A 21,511-nucleotide genomic window follows, 5' to 3' on the forward strand; every position below is an offset into this window, starting at 1 on the left:
CCATACTATCCTGGTATTGAACAAGGCCAGAAGAATGATGAGAAACCATGCAGGACAGGTTAATCTGGCAGTTGAGTCAGAGGGATGGGAGAAGGTGGGTTTTAGCAAATAGCCTCAACAACTTTTCACATAGCTTCTTTCAAAACCTATGCCTGGTACTTTCTTGCATCATAAGTTGGATTCTCTTTTTCAACCTACCTGTTCCCCCAGGGGTTGTAATTAGTTGTCCTGCTTGAGGCGATGTCCCTTATGAGCAGGTACTGGTGTAGCTCTTCACTCATAAATGATGAGCCCCAGTTGCTATGAATATAGCTGGGATACCTGAACAGGGTGAAAATAGACTGCAAAGCCCTGATGACCATGGTGGTGGTCATATCTGGGCAGGGGATGGAGAACAGAAAACCTGAATACTTGTCGACGATATTGAGAAGGTACATATTTCTGTTGGTGGAAGAGAGGAGACCCTTGAAATCGACACTGAGTCATTCGAAGGGGTAGGATGCCTTTATCAGGTGCACTTTGTCAGGGCAGTAGAAGTGCGGCTTGTACTCCGCGCAGGCCTGGCAGGACCTGGTCATTTCCCTGATGTCCTCAATGTTGTCAGGCTGGTTGCGTGCCTTGACAAAATGAGCCATGCAGGTGATGCCTGGGTGGCAAAGGTCATTGAGCAGTGTCCATAACTGGTCAGTGTGTGCAGAGGCACAACCTCCACTTGACAGGGCTTCTGGAGGTTCAATGAGAGTACCTGGCCTGTATGCTACATCGTAATTTTAGGTAGAGAGTTCGATCCTCCACCTAGTAATCTTGTCATTCTTTACTTTTCCCCTTTTTGCATTATTAAACCTAAATGCCACCGATCCCTGTTTGGTGAGCAGTGTAAATTTTCTGTTGGGCAGGTAATGTCTCCAGTGCCTTATGGTCTCTACAATGACTTGAGCCTCTTTCTCCACTGATGGATTCCAAAGCTCATGGCCTTGTATAGTATGGGAGAAAAGGGCAAACGGTCTGCCCGCCTGGTTAAGTGGGAGTCGTAGCCAAATACACCATGGATACTGAATTCCAGTCCATTGAAAACATTTATGTGAGATGCCACCTCAGGAAGGCAGCAAATATTATGAAGGACCCACTCACCCTTGTCATAACATCTTCTCTCTGTTATCTTCAGGAAGAAAATACAGTAGCCTGAAATCCATCACGTCTAGGGTTTTTTTTCCAAATAGATATCATGCTTTTGAACCTTCCTGCACTACCTAAACCACCAAAGGTTCTGCCTGCAATACTGAAATGTCATTTCTTTATTTATTGTTCCGGCTGCAACTATGAATGTTTATCTATTTGTTCTTTGACATTTATTTTCTCAAGTCAAGTTTATTGTCATTTGATTGTACAAGTACAATCTGACAAAACAGCATTCTCCGGTCCTCAATGCAAAACACGCAGACACACAACCAGACCTAACACATATACAGACAAACAATATATATGCAGGTCAATTATTCATCTATACAAATAAATAAATAAATTGTAGCTGCGTGCTACTCGAAAGAAGACACACACACACACACACACACACACACACACAGAGTATAGTTAGTTTAAACTCTGAGTTTTATTATGACTCAGGTCTGATTTTTAATCTTGCGTTGTTCTCACTGTGGCTCCCCTTAGCCGACGTCACAACATGTATAACAAAAGCGGGTTTCTCACACGTGGGTACTTTCCGGCATAACAATACTCTTCTTCCCCGTGCACTGTCCCTGTCTGTTGGTTGCGTAGCAAGACCAGCGCCATTTTAGAATCGCTGACCTTTAAGCTGTCCTTGCCATGCATGCACCAGTTCACTTGTTGGGGCCAGTGCCACTGCATGGGCTGCTGGCCTTTGGTTGCGCTCACCATCCAGAGAGCCAGCTCAATTGCTGCAGTGGCAGGCCACCACAAAATATTGTCTCAGGAATATGAGAGTCTCGGCTGGTTAGAGTGAGCAGTTCCTTTAGATGTTCAGCGTTCTCATTGCCTGTGAGAAGAACCAGTTCCCTGAATGGGTGCTGGCTCTGATTCTAATGTAGTCGTTGATGAAGCAGAGGAAGAGTTGGGGAGCCTTGCCTGTGTAGGCTTATAGCATGCATTGCTCCACGTAGCCAACAAAAAGGTAGGCATAGCTGGGGCCCATGCAGGTAGCAGTTGGCTAGCAGCTCGGTTGGTTGTCATGCAAGAGCTGGGTCAATGAGTCAAGAGCACACAAAAGGAAGACACCCAGTTTTAAGGCAGTACAAAGCAACCTGGAATTACATGCAAGGTTTTCTTAGTCATTCGGTTTAGACTGAACTTAATGGCTCTGCACATAACTGTGTATACTTTATTTTTAAATGAGTAGAGTATGATTCCAATTTCATACTTTCTTCCAGTTTAATGACCAGTTTTCTGCAGCCATCGTTTGTCTGGTCAAAACAAAAAAAAACTAAATTTGAATCTTAAGGACAGTTTAATTAGCTGAGAGTTAAACACAAAAATCTGCATACGGAGTGAATGGAGTAAAACCTCCAATGCTAGAGAAACAGCATTTCAAACAACGTAGTTTTGAAAGCAAAGATAATGATACAAACCAATGTTTCAGCTTGAGCCCTTCATTAAGGTATGAATAAAATGAGGGCAGGTGACTTCAAGGACTTTATTCACACCCTTAAAAATCCTTAGTTGTTTTTGTAACCAGATGCACTGTTGCTCATTGTATGAATCACTACAGCTCTTTGATCTTGTACATGCATTCTTCTCTATAAGCCGGCATTTTAGGGGCCCGAAAATCATCAAAGCAGCCAATTGCCACTGAAAGCAAGATTTCATTTTGAGCACTCTTTCACCATAAAAGCTTACCTTCTTTGATCATGCTGTTCCTTCCACCATTATTCGGGGCTGCATCTTCTGATGGGAGGCTACCTTCCAACTAATCATCCAAGCATTGCATAATGGAGTGCAGCTTTGCTGATAAATTTCCAGCTCCACACACGAATAGTCTTGATATGTAGTGATGTCCTGCCACATGAGCTCACTGGATATTAAAGCTGTCAGATAGCCCCAGCAACGTCAAAAACAGAACAGGCTGCAGAATGTCAATCAGCACCAGGATTAATTTTGGCAATGAACACCCACCACCCCCCCCACCCCCACCCATTTGAGAAGCAGAAGCAGAGGAGATGATCCACAGGATGGTGACCACAGTGGCAAATCAGTGAGGGACTCTGAAACTGAAGAACACACAGGAGAGGGGCTGTTAGTGACTCAAGGTGAGTCACTAACATAGGATATGGTCAGAGGACTAACGCCAGGATGCAGTCTGCTGGAGACTGGCTGAAGGGGTACCAGGTATCAGAACTGAGATGAGAGAGGGCGGCGGATGCTTCCTGATCATGTTGGAGGTGTGCATTTTGAGCTCAGGTTACTGATGGTTCGGATTGGAAGCTGTGTGGCTTCATGGGCACTGGAGGCAAAGCCATGGATGTTTCATGACCCTGGGGGGACTCTCTTTTTCTTTTCTTTCTCTGGCTGTAAGTGGTGCCTGGCAATTTTTACTGAAAGTGAATCTTTCTGCCTTACCATAGACTAAGAGAAATTTCCTCTAATATCACATTTTCTGTTTTATTACATGACAATAAAGTAATCTTAAATCTTGAACTATGCAGGTTATGGGTCTTGCCAGACTAAGGTCCTGTAATGAGTCTTTATTTTAAGAAAAATATATTCATGAACAGGGCACAAGATCAATTTTTAATTGATTTTATAAAGTCTGGATAATGAAGTTACTGATCATGAAATCTCAAGTTCAAGTCCATTATCATCTGACTGTATACATATATATATATATATATATATATACATAAAACCAGACCACACTGCATACACATACACACACAATACGAAGTACACAATAATCACATACATACATGAAGATATCATTTAAAATAAGTACATACATAAATATCTTGGGTGGCACGGTTAGCGTAGCATTTAGCGTAGCGTTGTTGCAGCGCCAGTGATTGGGACTGGTATTCGAGTGCTGTGCTGCCTGTATCGAGTTTGCACCTTATCGCTGTGACTGTGTGGATTTTCCCCGGGGGCTCTGGTTTCATCCCATCCTTCAAAAAAAGATACTGATGGTTCAGGTCAATTGGGTGGCATGGGCTCATAAGCCAAAAGAGCGTGTTACTATGCTGTACGTCCAATGTTTTAATATTTATTCGGGTACAGGACACTAATCATCAATCTCACAGCTTTCAGGAAGAAGCTAATTCCCAGTTCGGCAATCCTGATTTTGATCCTTCTGCACCTCCTTCTAGACTGGATCTCAGAATATGGACCATTTCTGCCAGTTTAATTATCTCTTTTCCACACAAGTATTCCTTGCTCTCAGCAAAATTTAAAACTAAAGAATGTCATTCAGAGTGCTTCAAGGTCTCTAATCACACCATTAATTACCCTTAGTTATGTTTTAACCAAATATGAAGCAGTATATTTTCTAAACAATACAGCTCATTGATCTTGCACTGCAAGACATATTATGTTGTGCACATTTCAGAAGGATTTAAAAAGCTTGGCTAAACCCTTATAGCAGGGGTGTCAAACTCAAATTCACGGAGGGCCAAAATAAAAAACTTGGACTAAGTCGAGGGCCGAACTAAATGTTTATTGAAAATTTTCAACATCTGCATGTTTTCTCTTTTTTCAACATATGTAATGTTAAACTTTTTCTTATTAAAATAAATGTTTAATAATATTTTTTGGATAAACTCTTTCCTGAAGCATTAACAAATGAGAAATAAAATATTCAATAAATAATATTTCTCTATAGAGGATTTGTCAAATGTTGCTAGTGTGCTGTTGAATAGTAAAATCTGAGGGCTATTGAGAATGTGGGAGAATAACATGATTCCTGAAACAATCAAATGGGTGACTGATTGTGGGCATGAATTCTAGCAGGGTTATTTGCCATGCCCTTTTTCCATTGGTACAGATATCCTTTGATTTACACACTTTTCAAGTTTTATGCCTAATGAGCTTGTATCCAGGTGCAGGACCATTTTTAACCAGGAATATATTGATCACTGTGACATGAAACTATTGGAAGATCGTTTTATCCTGAGATTAAAGTTCATAACACTTACTCAGGCCTGTGTGCGGGAGGGCGGGGTTTGCAGGCGATCGGGTTGGACAACGACAGTGCGGGGGCATTGGCTCTCGCTGCAGGGCGGCATCTCGGCGGATCAGCGGCCCCGTCACCGTGAGTCGCGGGTCGGCCTGCGGCAGGGAGGGGGAGTGGGCAACGGTCCTGGCGAGGTCAGGCCCCCCCTGAGTTTCTGCCGGAACCCCCTTGACCTGCTGAGTTTCTCCCGGACCTCCCTTGACTTGCTGAGTTTCTCCCGGATCCCCCTTTGACCTGCTGAGTTTCTCCCGGACCTCCCTTGACCTGCTGAGTTTCTCCCAGACCCCCCTTAACCTGCTGAGTTTCTCCCGGACCCCCTCCCCTTGACCTTCTGAGTTTCTCCTGGACCCCTCCCCCTTGATCTGCTGAGTTTCTCTCGGATCCCCCTTTGACCTGCTGAGTTTCTCCCAGACCCCTCCCCCTTGACCTGCTGAGTTTCTCTCAGACCCCCCTTTGACCTGCTGAGTTTCTCCCGGATCCCCCTTTGACCTGCTGAGTTTCTCCCGGATCCCCCTTTGACTGCTGAGTTTCTCCCGGACCCCCCTTGACCTGCTTAGTTTCTCCCGGACCTCCCTTGACCTGCTGAGTTTCTCCTGGACCCCCCTTGACCTGCAGAGTTTCTCCTGGACCCCCTTTTCTTTCCGTGCCGGTGTCCCAGGACCTTTCCAGGGCAGTCTCTGTGCTCAGGACCGCGCTGGGATCCCGGTCAGCGATGGAGGAGCAGGTGAGCATGGCTAATCCCGATCCAGCCCACGCCACTCCCGAGATTGGCGGGGGGGGGGGTTCCACCCTACCTGCCCGACCAGCCTCGCTCTCCACGTGTACTCTGGGCACCCGCCGCTGGTCCGGTGGGAAGGCGCAGGGCAGACAGCGGCTGACGCCCCCATCGCCCGGCGGGGAGCCCCAATCTTCCCTCCGGCGTCCCGACTCCATCTGCAGCTCCAAGAAACGCTGTGCCACTGGGGTTCCGGGTGCTGGGAAGCGGCCTTGGCTTCCCCTGACACCGGCCAGGCCGCGCTGCGGTGGTGGGGTGGGCGGGGGGACACGACAGCGTGTTTATAAAATCACCCACCACTACTTTTCAAGGACCAGGATTTTTCTCTCTCTCTCTCACCCTGGGACACAGCGGTTACTGTGCATGCGCTATACTGACGTGGCAGCCAGCGGGCCACCTCTAATTTTTGATATGATCTTGCGGGCCAAATATAATTATATCGCGGGCCAAATTTGGCCTGCGGGCCAGAGTTTGACATGTGTGCCTTATAGGAATGTGATAAGCTGAGCAAGGCCATTAGGAAGAAGAAGGTTAATTAAGTTCTCAGGGGGTAGAGAGGGAAGGTAGAAACCACCATAAATGAAATCAGCCAATCCGCTCACTGACTCAAGAAGTAATGATTTGCTTGTGAGTTGGCTTCTCAAGGAATATCAAGAATCATCCTATTGTGGAGTAGAATATGACCTGGGTTGTCTACATGTGTAATATGAAACAAATAATTGTGTGGACAGCTTTGAATTAAAGTAGGATAGACAGGTATCCCTGTTGTTATATAGAGAATTTAGGTTAAAACGACTTAAGTTAAAATGTGATGATTAATCATAAACAGGGAAGCCAGAACGGACAGGGAGTTTACTAGCAGTCAAGGACAAAAGGATCTGCTGAATATGTTTTTTTAAACCTATCTTTTCATGGTCATAGTGAGAGACATGCAGGAGACAAAGGATTGATAAGAAGGGTGAGAAACAGAATTTAGTGTATGTAGAGTTCACAGCGTACGTAACGAACGTGATAATTAAAAATACAGTTATACTTAGAATGCTTTTGTAATACTAACCAATTAAAACAGTATTAATAAGAAGGGGAAGGGCAAACAATAAGGGTATAAAAATCAATGCACTGTATGTATCGGGGCTTAACTGGTGAGAAACCAGTTGAGTCCAACTCTGCAGACTTGTAAATAAAGCTTGTCGTGTCATCAATTTTAAAGAGACTCATGTGTGAAAAGTTTTATTTCTGACAAATGGGGGCTCGTCCGGGATCTACACTCCGGCCGTGAGGGGAGGCGAGAAGAGGGACATCGGAGGCGGTGCACCCCGCTGAGTTCAGCGGCTCCTAGTCCCTTGCTCGTCGCTTCGGGCGGCTTGAGCGAGTGGTATCCGGACAAGGTGACACGACAAGACGGAGAGGAGAAGGGTGACGGTTCAATCCCTGGGAAGACACCGGTAAGTGACGACTTACGATTGTGGTGTGGGGATTGGGTAACAGGTGTAACGGGATACACCTGTTTGGATAAAAACCTAACGTAATAGATCAGGTATAGATCTTTTGTCGTAGCGTGAGGACCCTGTCGCGGGACTCTAGGATAGACCCCAGGGAAACCTCGGCGGTAACCGAAGGAGGGACAGCACCTCCGACGAAGTGCCGAGAAGAGAGGGGTCAACCCCAGGAAAACCTCAGCGGTAACCGAAGGAGGGACAGTACCTCCGACGAGGCGTCTGAGAAGAAGGGAGTAGGGTCCAGAACGAGAGGGTCCTCAGCAACGATAAACAGATCTAGGTGGGAGAATGGGAGGATCAAAATCTAAGGGCTCGTCTGAAAATTCAGGACAATTCCTGGGAGTTCCCCTTGACAGCCCTTTGGGGAGAATGTTTGAAAATTGGGATAGTAAAAGATATCAAGACAAAAACAAGAAAAAGATGGTCCAATATTGTCTCCTTTGGTCGAAACAACCTATTAAAGGTTCCTCGGTCTGGTGGCCGAAATTTGGATCTGATGAGGATTGGGTTAGACAAGCATTAAACATATATGTAAATTCGAGACCAAAGGTGAATCAAGAAGAGTCAGCGTATGCATTTTGTTGGGTTCCCTGGCCAGGATCCTTAACAGAATGTTTTAAATTGAGGGTAGCGGGAGAAAAGAAATGGGAACCTCTGGACAACCTTCCCCCTCCTTATATTCCCCCGGTGCCTACTGCGCCTGAGGAAAGCTCATTACCGGAGGGGAAAGGTGATGAATCTGATTGCCCCGAAGGGGGCCGGGAAAAAAAGGATGAATTAAGGGAGTCGGTCCCTAAACTTCCACCGGTAAACCGACCCTGGACAAGATCCCAGACTGGTCCAGGACCATCAAAGTTTTCAATAAACCTAAATCCCCTGAGAGAAGTTCCTATGGGAGGACCGGGAGGGGGAACGGGATATGTGAATGTTCCCCTAACTAGTACAGAGGTGCGGGGATTTAAGAAAGAAATGAAAAAGTTATTGGAAGATCCTATAGGACTGGCTGAACAGCTCGACCAATTCCTGGGACCAAACACATATACGTGGGAAGAGATGCAGGCAATAATGGGAACATTATTCTCACCCCAGGAGAGGCAGATGATTCGACGGGCTGCCCTCCTCATGTGGGAATATGAACAACCTGGGGACCCCAGACCCCATGAACAAAAATATCCCTTAAATGAACCCAGGTGGGACAAACGAACACCCAAGGGATTGGCAAGTATGAGACAATATAGAGAGCGGACAATTAAAGGGATACGGGAGGCTGTGCCAAAGGGTCACAATTTTACCAAGGCATTTGGGAACCACCAGGGGAAAGACGAGTCCCCTACTGATTTTTTGGAGAGGGTGAGAAAGAATGTCCAACAGTATGCTGGCGTGGACCCTAGTACACCAATGGGTGAACAGCTTATTCGAATTGAATTTGTTTCCAAATCATGGCAGGACATTAGAAAGAAACTAGAAAAGGAGGAGGACTGGAGAGAAAAACCCCTAAGTGACCTGTTAAAAAAGGCGCAAAAAGTATATGTGCAGAGAGAAGAAGAAGATCAAAAGAGGGCGACAAAGGTTATGGTACAGACTATCCGACAGATGAATGCTGAATCCAGAGGGGAAAGAAAACAAAACCTTCCTCTAAACAATTCAAGATATCCAAGAGACGGAAGACCCCGGAGGTTCGTTAAGTGCTATTACTGCAATGAGGAAGGACACTTTAAGAGGGAATGCCCCCGATACAAGAGGGAATTGCGTGCCCTTGAACTTATGGAAGAAGATTAGGGGTGTCAGGGGTTCCAAATGTTAGGGACCAAATATAAGAGGGAACCCCTGGTAAAACTAAAAATTGTTCCCAAGGGAGAAGAGGTGGTGTTTATGGTGGACACAGGAGCGGAACGAAGTAGCGTAATAACTGTGCCAATCGGAACTGAGCCTGTAAAAAGTAATTTGACAATTTGGGATAGAAGGGGCTCCCAGAATGGTATCAATAATTCCCCAAGTAACAGTGAAACTGGAAGAAAGAGAAGGGGTACAAGACCTCTTGTTATTACCGTCGGCTGGATTTAACCTCCTAGGAAGGGACTTACAGGCTCTCCTAGGTTTGGGTGCTCTCCCTGTGGACGGAGAAGTGCGAGTCCACCTCTGCGCTTTAAAGGAAGAGGATGAACGGCAGATTGACGAGAGAGTCTGGTATAAGGAGGGAAATCGAGGAGGTCTGGACATCCCACCTTTACATGTCACATTAATACCAGGTCATCAGCCGGTAAGGAAACGTCAGTATCCTATTTCTTTGGAAGGGAGAAAAGGGCTACAGCCGGTAATTGAGACTCTAATACGAGACGGACTATTAGAAGAATGCATGTCACCTTATAACACCCCTATACTCCCAGTGAAAAAGTCAGATGGATCCTATCGCCTAGTTCAGGATCTAAGAAGTTTGAATGCTATTGTTCAGACCCGCCACCCAGTGGTGCCTAATCCCTATACTATTATGAGTCGGATTCCCCCAGACCATGAGTGGTTTAGTGTTATCGACTTGAAAGATGCCTTCTGGACGTGTCCATTAGAAGAGGAAAGTAGAGATATGTTTGCGTTTGAATGGGAAAATCCATGGACAGGTAGACGGAGACAGTTTCGGTGGACTGTATTGCCCCAAGGGTTCACTGAATCTCCAAACCTGTTTGGACAAATGCTAGAACAAATCCTGGTGGACTATCCACAATCTGATGATTCCCAACTAATGCAGTATGTGGACGATTTACTATTATCAGGACCCAAGGAACAAAAAAATGAGGGGAGATACCATTAGACTCTTGAATTATCTGGGGAAAAAGGGTCTACGGGTGTCCAGGAACAAGTTACAGTTTGTTGAGAGAACTGTGATATATCTGGGACACCAGATAAGTAAAGGACAGAAACGGATTACCCCTGAACGGATTGCGGGAATCACTAGAATGCCGTTACCCCGTAATAAGAAGGAAATAAGACAATTCCTGGGACTCTTAGGTTACTGTAGGTTATGGATAGAGGACTACTCAGCTTGACAAATGAAAATGAATATCCATTGAAATGGACCCAGGAGGAGGAGGGATGGTTCGAGGACTTGAAGCATGCCACGAGCCCCAGTACTCACTCTGCCCTCTTTAAAACAGCCCTTCCAGCTATTTGTCACTCATAACCAAGGAACAGCTGTGGGAGTTTTAACACAGGAAAAAGGTGGTCAGCGACACCCAGTGGCTTTCCTTTCCAAAATGATGGACCCAGTGTCTCGCGGATGGCCGACGTGTATCCAGGGAGTAGCGGCTGCTGCTCTGTTGGTAGAGGAAGCACGTAAACTTACTTTTGGAGGAAAGATGACTGTGTACACCTCCCATTCTGTGAGTGTTTTATTAACACAAACTGCCCATCGATGGCTGACTGATTCTCGCATATTAAAGTATGAAACCATTTTAATGGTCGGAGAAGATCTACAGTTTGCAAAGATTAATAGCTGCAACCCAGCTCAGTTTTTATACGGCAGTGAAACAGAGAGAGAGGTGGAGCACGACTGTGTCGAGTTGACAGATCTTCAGACCAAGACCCGAGAAGACCTTTGCGATACTCCGCTGGGAGAAGGATATGAATTCTACATTGACGGCTCCGCCAGATGTGTTGACGGAATGAGAAGAAATGGGTATGCTATAATAGAAGGAAATACTTGGAAAGTAGTAGAATCCACGAGACTACCCGGAAGCTGGTCAGCACAATCCTGTGAACTATATGCCTTGCAGAGAGCCCTCAGAATACTGGCAAAGAAAATTGGAACGATTTACACTGATTCCAAATACGCATACGGGGTAGTGCATACCTTTGGTAAGATCTGGAAGGAGCATGGTCTAATTACATCAAGAGGAAAGGAATTGGCACACGAACAGATGATTACTCTGACTTTAGAAGCCTTGACATTACCCCAGGAAATAGCAGTGGTCTACATACCAAGCCATCAGAGGGGAGATAACCCGACAGCAATTGGAAACAGACTGGCTGATGAAGAAGCCAAAAGAGCAGCCATGCAACAAGAAGTCCGTTTGCTGACCTTAATCCCAATAAGGCAAGGCATAAAGAAAGCTCCCATTTTCACTGCTAAGGAAGAAAAGGACATGGATCAGCTGGGCGCAAGCCAGTTGCCTGATGGAACATGGAAGACACCAGATGGAAGAATGGTTCTAAATAAAGAAATAACTCGCAATATTTTAAAACACCTGCATCATCAGAGCCACTGGGGCACCCAAGCCTTATGTGACACAGTGCTTCGAGAATATGTGTGTAAGGGAATCTACACCTTGGCCCAACAGGAGGTGCAGAATTGTTACCTATGCACAAAAATTAATAAGAAGGTAATGAGGACAGGGACCATGGGAGGTCAACCATTAGCCATACGCCCTTTTCAACGTATCCAGATCGACTTCACAGAGTTACCTCAAGTCCAAAGATGGAAATATCTGTTGGTGATAATAGATCACTTTACCCGATGGGTGGAAGCCTTCCCAACAATAAATACTACAGCCTCTACAGTAGCTCGCCTCCTCCTAGAGCAGATAATCCCCAGATATGGTATAATGGATTCTATAGACTCAGACAGGGGTCCACATTTTTCTTCAAAAATCCAGCAATTGATTTGTAATGCATTACAGGTTTCTTGGAAATTACATACCCCTTGGCATCCACAAAGCTCAGGAAGGGTTGAACGTATGAATGGAACACTAAAAATGCAATTGACAAAGTTAATGGTGGAAACTAAAATGCCTTGGATAAAGTGTCTGCCCCTGGCTTTATTGAGAATTCGTACTGCCCCACGAAAAGATGTAGGGCTGTCCCTTTATGAAATGATGTTTGGGCTTCCCTTCTGGAGTACAGTTGAGGGGTGTCCCACCTTGGGGGAAGGGGATATATTTGTTAGGAACTATTTACAGGCACTGTCACGCTCTCTTGCAGATTTACGAAAGAGAGGACTATTGGCACAAACACCGCCTTTAGACTTTTCTTTACACAAAGTGGAACCAGGAGACTGGATTCTCATCAAGACCTGGAAAACTGAAAAACTCCAGCCCCAGTGGGAAGGTCCATACCAAGTTCTCTTAACTACAGAGGCTGCAGCACGAACAAGAGAGAAGGGGTGGACACACGCATCCAGATTTAAGGGACCTGTAGAGGCGCCTCAGGACCCTGATACGAACTCAGATTGGACTTGTGTTCCTGGAGAAAAACCTCTTACCTTACGATTTCGCAAAAAGACTTAATTCACAATGTTATTGTTATGTTCTTTGATTTTTCTTAGTTTGCCTATGTCTTTATCAGGTGTGAAATGAAAGAAATGCAGAGACACAGTGGTCCTGTTTCAGGACCACATTTGGGGAAGAAAGGAAGGTAATTTCATTTCCCATACCTCAGTTCCTGAGAAATGCTGGGCAGAAAATACCACCCAACATCCATATACCCCTTGTGTGGAAAAAGAAGGAAATAATATGGGTCATTATATACAGATTCCTAATACCACTCCTTTCCCTCTTAACGGTTGGAAGGGTGACTCAAGCCCACCATGCCCTGATGGACTCTGGTTTTGCATACACCAGCGTACTGTTCCAATGAAAAGTTACACTCCACACTCGAAAATGCCTGTCCCTTTAAAACAGCCGGACTTAGTTCGAGTCCATCCAAATAACCATGTAAGTTTCGGTAATGCAGTTGGGGGAGATAACCTTTTTGTAGATCTGGCAACTAAAATTGCAGGAACTTTTAATGTAACCAATTGTTGGGTCTGCGGGGGTCCACGGATGTCAGAGCAATGGCCTTGGTGGGGGGAGCCCCTCAATTCATTGACCATGATTTCCCGAATTTGGACAACTAACCGAACGAGATCAAGAGAAACTTGGTCTCTCTCTAACGTCCCCTCTGGTTTTTATTGTCTCTCACGAGCCGGCAAATACCCAGTAGGAGAAAGTCCCTGCAAGGCTGTATGGATTCGCATTTCGCCTGGTATTTTCACTTGGTTTCCTAAACCCCAGACTTGGTTCTTATCCACTGTTTTTAAAACTAATTGCCTACCCCTGTCTAATAGCAGTATTCAGTTTTGGAATTGTACCACTTCCACCATCACAGGACCATACCAATCAAATCCCGTTCTTAAAAGAGTTTGGGAAAGGGGGTATGGAGTTTCCCCAAATGGATTATTCTGGGTATGTGGTAATAAAGCTTATACTCGTCTTCCCTCACTTGTTTCCTAGGAATAATCCGCCCAGAATTTTTCCTCCTACCCCACGATCACGGTCATAAATTAGGCGTGAAGGTTTTTGATACATTACACCGTCAACCCCGCTCTACCACGGTACATTTGGGACAATGGGGAGATGATTGGCCTCCAGAACGCATAATTCAATATTATGGTCCCGCTACATGGGCTCAAGATGGATCCTGGGGTTATCGTACTCCTATATATATGTTAAATCGCATAATTCGCTTACAAGCAGTCCTTGAAATTGTTACAAATCAAACAGCTCTAGCCCTGCAATTACTTGCATCCCAGCAAGGTCAAATGCGCTCTGCTATATATCAGAACCGTCTGGCCCTAGACTATCTCCTAGCCACGGAAGGAGGTGTATGTGGAAAGCTTAATTTGACTAACTGCTGCTTACAGATTGATGATAATGGCAAAGCCATTCGAAAAATCGCTGATAATATTCGTACATTGTCCCATGTACCGGTTCAAACCTGGCATCCTTTCCCACAATTAAATTGGATGGACAAATGGTTTGGAGGAACCTGGTGGCGTACCTTCTTGTGGGTCATCGGAGGTATTTTATTCCTCCTACTTATTTTGCCCTGTATTATTCCCTGTCTACGCAGCCTGGTGATTTCCATGGTCCAACAAGCTATGCAACCAGGGGGAATGGGAGACCCTGTAAGACTTTTATTTCAGTGTGAGATTAATGTATCATAAAACGTTTCTCTTCCCTAGGTTAAAATCCCCATTCATATATATATATATATATTCAACACATTTTAAAGAGAGAAAGGGGTGGATTGTTATATAGAGAATTTAGGTTAAAACGACTTAAGTTAAAATGTGATGATTAATCATAAACAGGGAAGCCAGAACGGACAGGGAGTTTACTAGCAGTCAAGGACAAAAGGATCTGCTGAATATGTTTTTTTAAACCTATCTTTTCATGGTCATAGTGAGAGACATGCAGGAGACAAAGGATTGATAAGAAGGGTGAGAAACAGAATTTAGTGTATGTAGAGTTCACAGCGTACGTAACGAACGTGATAATTAAAAATACAGTTATACTTAGAATGCTTTTGTAATACTAACCAATTAAAACAGTATTAATAAGAAGGGGAAGGGCAAACAATAAGGGTAGAAAAATCAATGCACTGTATGTATCGGGGCTTAACTGGTGAGAAACCAGTTGAATCCAACTCTGCAGACTTGTAAATAAAGCTTGTCGTGTCATCAATTTTAAAGAGACTCATGTGTGAGAAGTTTTATTTCTGACACCTGTAACCATGACTGTATGTTATATTGCCTTAGGTTAGAAATTAAGGATTACCCATTGTGGTGATATGACCACAAGCCTACTGCAGGAGGCGATCTCTTTACCTGCAGGAAGACCACCTAAGGGGCTGAATCCACCTGGCCGGCTGTCAATCAGTCGACCTAAATAGACCACCTATGGGACTAACTCCACCTGGCTGGCTGTCAATCAGCCGGCCTGAATATAGACCTGAGCTGGCCCCTCCTGAGCCAGTAATAGGGGGTGCCACCAAGGCATGAACTGGTGTTCAGACTTTTACTGGAATAAAGCTCTTTCGAGTTTTGTGCTTGCTTGCTAGCTGCTACCTCAGTGCACCACACCCACATTAACTATTATAGGAATGGGTGACCTTTGATCATTGGTTCACTGGCGTCACAGTGGGGGGGGGGGGGGGGGAGGAAATTGCAGACCACATCAGTTGACACCATCAGAGAGGATGATACCAAAATTATTATTACATAATTTTGGTGCAGTGTTGCAGTTAAAAAAAAATATCTTTTTATAAAAATATCCTTGTAGTTCGTTATAACAACAAAAACATTCTTTGTAAGCCCAGCTTACATGTATCAATATACCTACAAGGCTAAAACTCCATGCTAATTTACTTTTTGAACCTTGTAATGCACTCCGGTCAGAGCTGTCATTATTACCTAATTACAACAACACCATCATGGCTGACCACTACCCAGTGCCTCACATTCAGGACTTTATGGTCAATTTGCATGGGGCATGCATCTTCTCCAAGGTCAACCTGGTCTGCCAGTATCACCAGATTCCGATCCACCCTAGCAATGTCCCCAAGACAGCCCTCATCACCCTGTTCAGCCTATTCGAGTTCCTGTGGATGCCTTTCAGACTCAACAATGAGGCACAGATGATACAGTGTCTCATGGACTCAGTGGGTCATGGCTTGGATTTTGTCTTCATGTACTTAGATATATCCTTATCTCCAGCCGCTCACACCAAGACCATTTGATGCACCTGTACCAATTCTGCTGCCGCCTGAGTGAATATGGCCTGTCCATCGACCCTACGAAGTGCCAGATCGGGCTGTCGGCCATTGATTTCCTTGGGCCCTGCATCAACCGGCATGGAGCAGTTCCTTGCCAGTGAAAGTTGAGGTCATATGCCAGCTTGCAACCCAATTACAATGACTCTTTGAATCACATGGTTTCATCTACATGCGCTACAAGCACGGGCTATTGCTTTCATTGCTGCTGGTGTTTTTATAGTCACTGTTTTTGTCAAATTTTCTGGTGTTTTAGCTACAATATTGTGGTGATTAGTATTTGTGAATCTATATCAATAACTTTTTTGAGAGGGGATGTCAAGCATGTGTGTTATAAAAAACAAATGGAAAATAAATCAAGTCTATTAAAGGGGCAGTCTGGCCTCTCAACTTCTGAACAAGAAGGAGACACTTCTCCAGTGGAAGAGCCTTCAGAAAAGTATGAAAGTGAAGAAGAGGAAGGACGTAGAGGCAAGAAAAATATTTTTAAGAAAGAAACGAGTAAAATTGAAACTAAAATAGATGGACTTTATGATGCTTTAGAGAATAATTTTAAATTTTTAACTGCAGAACTGAAGCAAGTTAAAACAGATTTGACAAAGGTGATAAATAATGTTTCACAAAGAGTTTGATCTCTATGAGTGAAAAAACTGTTAGAGAAAGTTGACATTTTGGAAAATTATAGTTGAAGAAACAATGTTAAAATTTAACATTTGTGAATTTCACAAGGCTTTTGTGCTTGAAAAGTAAATGATTACTGCTCATAAAGGTTCTTGTTAGTTTTCAGAGAGATTTGTTGCTCAATGGACATGACTGCTTCCTTCCAATGAGGCACATCAGTGTCTTGCCGAAGAAACTTGGCCCATCAGGGTTTTCCAGATGATAACCTTTTTCTTTCAGATCACCACAGAGTTCCTTTTTATTTCTCTTATTTCAAGTGAAACATTATACAGCCAGCCATCTCCTTTTGTATGAACCACAAAGGCTTTGACCAGGTTGAACAAAAAACTCACAACCCATCTTCAAAATGGGATTTTTCCACAAGCTTGCCAGTTTGTCCTGTTCCAGTCCCAGGTCCTAAACTGTAGAATTGAATTCTCATTCTCTCTCTTTCTCTTTCTCTCTCTCTCTCTCTCTCTCTCTCTCTCTCTCTCTCTCTCACACACACATGCACACACACACACACACACACGTGCACACACACACACACACACACACACACACACACACACACACACACACACACACACACAAAACCACATGACTCTCTTAGAACAGACAGACTGTGACCCTAGACCTTATCTTCTGAGTTCGTTCATCTATTGCTTTCCAAAACAATAATCCATTACTCCACAGAATGTCCAATTAACACCTACTTCTGAAATCCTTATAAGCATTCTTCAATTCTTTTGCAAAGGCACCCAAAGCCTAGACTGTCTGGCATGAGCAGAGCTCTGGCATTTTAAATGAGATCTGTTTGAAGTGTTTGTATGTGACCTACACTAAAAAAAACCTGCCACAATTTATCTCCTTTTAAAACATATCTATATACAATACAAAATATAACATAATCCATCACACTATATTTCAAAATTAAAAAGGAATATATGAAATATATAGATAAATTAGAAAAAAGAAATAACTGCTGGAAAAAGAAACTCAAAAATCACCTTCAGATAATAAATAGAGAAGCTTAATTAATAAAAGAAACCCAATATAATATAATGCTTACATATAGAACAGAGAAAAAGATATTACAGTCTAAACAGAAATGTTATGAATTAGGAAAACAATCTCATAAAGTTTTAGCCTGGAAATTAAAAGCAGAACAGACTTCTAGAACAATTAATGCAATACAACAAAATAATAATAAAGTGATATTTAAACTACAAGAAATAAATGAAACATTTAATGAATTTTAATGATAAATTATATACATCTGAATCATTGCATGATGAAGCGATTACCAAAGTTTTTGTTTTCTTCTGCACTAACTTATTTATTTTTTAAAATATAATTTCTAGCATTTTGTACTGCCGCAAAGTAATGGCTCATCTTACATCTATGTAACCATGTAACAATTACAAGCCGACTTGGCTCTTCTCATCCACGCTGAGCACTTTCTCCCGTCTACCCCCCACCCCCCGGACCTTCACTCTGCCTGTAACCCTGCATTCCTTTCCCATCCAACTTCTCCTTAAATGCTAATATCGAGCCTGCCTCCACTCCTTCGTCCGGAAGTTCGTTCTGCACACCCACCCTGTACTGACAATAACCACATCAGCAGTGCGAGTATAAGACAGCTTTAATAAACTAATATGTACACTAGGAGGTCTTGTCTCTCTGCAAGACAAACCTGGAGGGCTAGACTGTAGCTCTGGACTGCTTTATAGACAAGGTCACCTGGATGACTCCTGGTGACCTCGTGGTGTAATTACATATCACCACATTCACCCCTCTCTGAGTAAAGAAATCCCCTTCACGTTTCCCTTAAACCTTTGCCCCCTAACTCACAATTCATGTCCTTTCATTTGTATCTCCCCCTTATTATATTTTTTTTATTTTTCACACCATAAATCACATTAGCCATGATACACACTTTTTCCTTTTCACGCATATACAGTAAGCGATCACCAAGGTTAACTGAAATAGCTAAAGATGACCCAGATAATATTTTTACTGAACAAGTGGTCTATGATGCACTTAATTGTTTACAAAATATTAAATCTCCAGGTGAAGATGGGTTTCCAGTTGAATGTTTACAAATAATTTAAATACTTAATGATTCCTTTGCTTATGAAGGTAATAGAATAAGCCTTTAAATTGAATAATCTTCCAGAAACTTTTTAACAGTGATAATTATGGTTATTACTAAAAAAATAGAGATCCATTAAAACCAGCTTAATATAGACCTATATCATTCTTAAATGCTGATAATAAAATTATAGCAAAAGTATTAGCAAATAAAATTAATGATTATCTTCCTGAATTAATAAATATGGACCAAACAGGTTTTGTTAAAAATAGACAAACTGGAAAATATAGTAAGGTTATTAAGTATAATTCATTTAGCACAAAAAAAAATGATTTGAGTATAATGGTGGCCTTAGATGCAGAAAATGGTTTTGATAGGTTAGAATGGGATTTTTAATTAAAGTTTTGAGTAAATTTAGTTTTGGACTGAGTTTTATAAATTAGATTAAAGCTCTGTATAAAAACCCTAAAGCTAAATTAATAACTAATGGGCAGGTATCCCAATCATTTAATTTAACTAGATCAAATAGACAGGGAGATCCTTTTCCTCCAGCTTTGTTTGCTTTGGCTATAGAACCCCTAGCACAAAAGATTCAAACTGATCAACAGTTGAAAGGATTTGTAATAAATCAGATTGAACATAAGATTAGTTTATTTGTTAATTACGTGTTAGTGTATTTAACTCGATCACAATTATAATTACCAATACTTTATAAGCAGTTGTTAGAATATGGAAACGTTTCAGGATATAAAATAAATTGAGATAAAAGTGAGGTAATGGAATTGGTACAGGAGGATTATTCACCATGTTGAAAAGATGTTTAATTTAAATGGACAGATAATATTAAATATTTAGGCATATATAATGATAATAATTTTAAAAATATATATAAATTAAATTATATTCCATTATTTAAGAAAATAGATTAAAATTTTTTAAAGAGTGTAAATTTACCTATTATCTAAATTGGAAGTCAATTATATTAAAATGAATATTTTTCTGAGAATTCAGTATTTATTTCAGAATTTATCTATTTCTATGCCTCAGAACTGTTTTTAAGATTTAAATAAACAAGTTTGAAATTTTCTTTGGAAAGAGAAAATGGTAAAAAAAATCATTGGAAGAATTAACATGGAAATATGAATTAGGAGGATTACAACTTCCTAATGTTAAGAATTATTATAGAACAGCACAATTAAGATTTATTTTGTTTTGGAAAATTAAACCATCAAGGGTGGAAATTGAATTAAGTAACCTCGTGTTTATTGTATTTCTCATAGTTCTGGAGCATAGCTTTTCCCATGTTTCATTCTTTATCTTTATGTTTAGATCTTGTTCCCACTTTTGTTTGAGTTTACAGCTTATTTCACCATTCTCTTTCTTTTGCAGTTTGATGTACATGTTTGTTATAAATCTTTTAATTATCATTGTGTCTGTAATCACATATTCAAATCTGCTTCCTTCTGGTAACCTCAGCCTGCTTCCCAATTTGTCCTTCAAGTAGGTTTTCAGTTGGTGGTATGCAAACATTGTACCGTGAGTTATACCATATTTGTACTTCATTTGTTCAAAAGATAATAAATTATTTCCCAAAAAACAATTTTCTATTCTTTTGATCCCTTTTCTCTCCCATTTTCTAAAGGAAAGGTTATCTATTGTGAAAGGGATTAGTTGATTTTGCATCAATATTAATTTTGGTAGTTGGTAATTTGTTTTTTTTTCCTTCTACATGAATCTTCTTCCAAATGTTGGGCAGATGGTGCAGTACTGGTGAATTCCTATGTTGCACCAGCTTTTCATCCCCCTTATATAGTATATGTTCAGGTACCTTCTCTCCTATTTTATCTAGCTTTAATCTGGTCCAATCTGGTTTTTCCCTTGTTTGATAAAAATATGATAGATATCTTAATTGTGCTGCTCTATAATAATTCTTAAAGTTTGGTAGGTGTAAGCCCCCAATGAGTCCATGATTGAGTTTGTTGCTGAGTGGTCTGATGGTGGAGGGGTAGCAGCTGTTCCTGAACCAGGTGGCACCCAAACCTCTTTCCTGAGGTAACAGCGATAAAAGAACATGTGCTTGGTTGCGTGGATCCTTGATGATTTCTGCTGCTGTCCGATGGCAGTGCTCCCTATAGATGTTCTCGATAGTGAGGAGGGTTTTACCTGTGATGACCTGGGGTGTGTCCACTATCTTTTGCAGGGCTTTACACTCAGGAATATTCATGTCCCCATACCAGAACTTGATGTACAATCAATTTAATAAGAACTTTTCAACATGTGAAAAATGTGATTTCACTCTTAAATTAAATGAACCATTTATGAATGAGGATAATATGATTTTGAAATAGAATAATAATGCATATTGATATTGAAATACATTCTTTTCTGTCCTTTAGGGAACATACAGATCCATATGAGCCTGAATATATTAGTGCTTCAGTGTATGGGAACAAAATTAACAGTAACCTATTTTAATCTTTTGTTATAACTTTTATATTTTCTTCTGCATAAATATGATAATTTGCCCCTGAAATAAAACATACTCTGCCGGAGGAACTCAACAGGTCAACCTCCATCTGTAGAGAAAAATAAGAATGAAAAAGCCCTTTATTAAGACTAAAGAAATGTTGGAGAAGCCAATGTAAAGAGGACATGATAAGAGGGGTTAAACAGAGGCCCTGCATGTGGTTGGTGAACCAGGTGGAGGT

The 21,511-nt window shown here is 42.1% G+C and overlaps 1 long non-coding RNA gene across 1 annotated transcript in view; it reads right to left on the reverse strand.

Annotated features, from left to right (window-relative positions):
• LOC138752744 (uncharacterized) overlaps positions 1-21,511 on the reverse strand; it is a 52,539-nt gene that overhangs the window by 5,279 nt on the left and 25,749 nt on the right. The window contains exons 2-3 of the long non-coding RNA XR_011350892.1: positions 3,969-4,130; positions 2,872-3,097 (exon numbers count right to left, since the gene is read on the reverse strand). This is a non-coding gene — a long non-coding RNA (uncharacterized lncRNA). The remainder of the gene's footprint in view (positions 1-2,871; positions 3,098-3,968; positions 4,131-21,511) is intronic.

This window comes from Narcine bancroftii, chromosome 2, assembly GCF_036971445.1.
Source record: "Narcine bancroftii isolate sNarBan1 chromosome 2, sNarBan1.hap1, whole genome shotgun sequence".
NCBI classification, from domain to species: Eukaryota; Metazoa; Chordata; class Chondrichthyes; order Torpediniformes; family Narcinidae; genus Narcine; species Narcine bancroftii.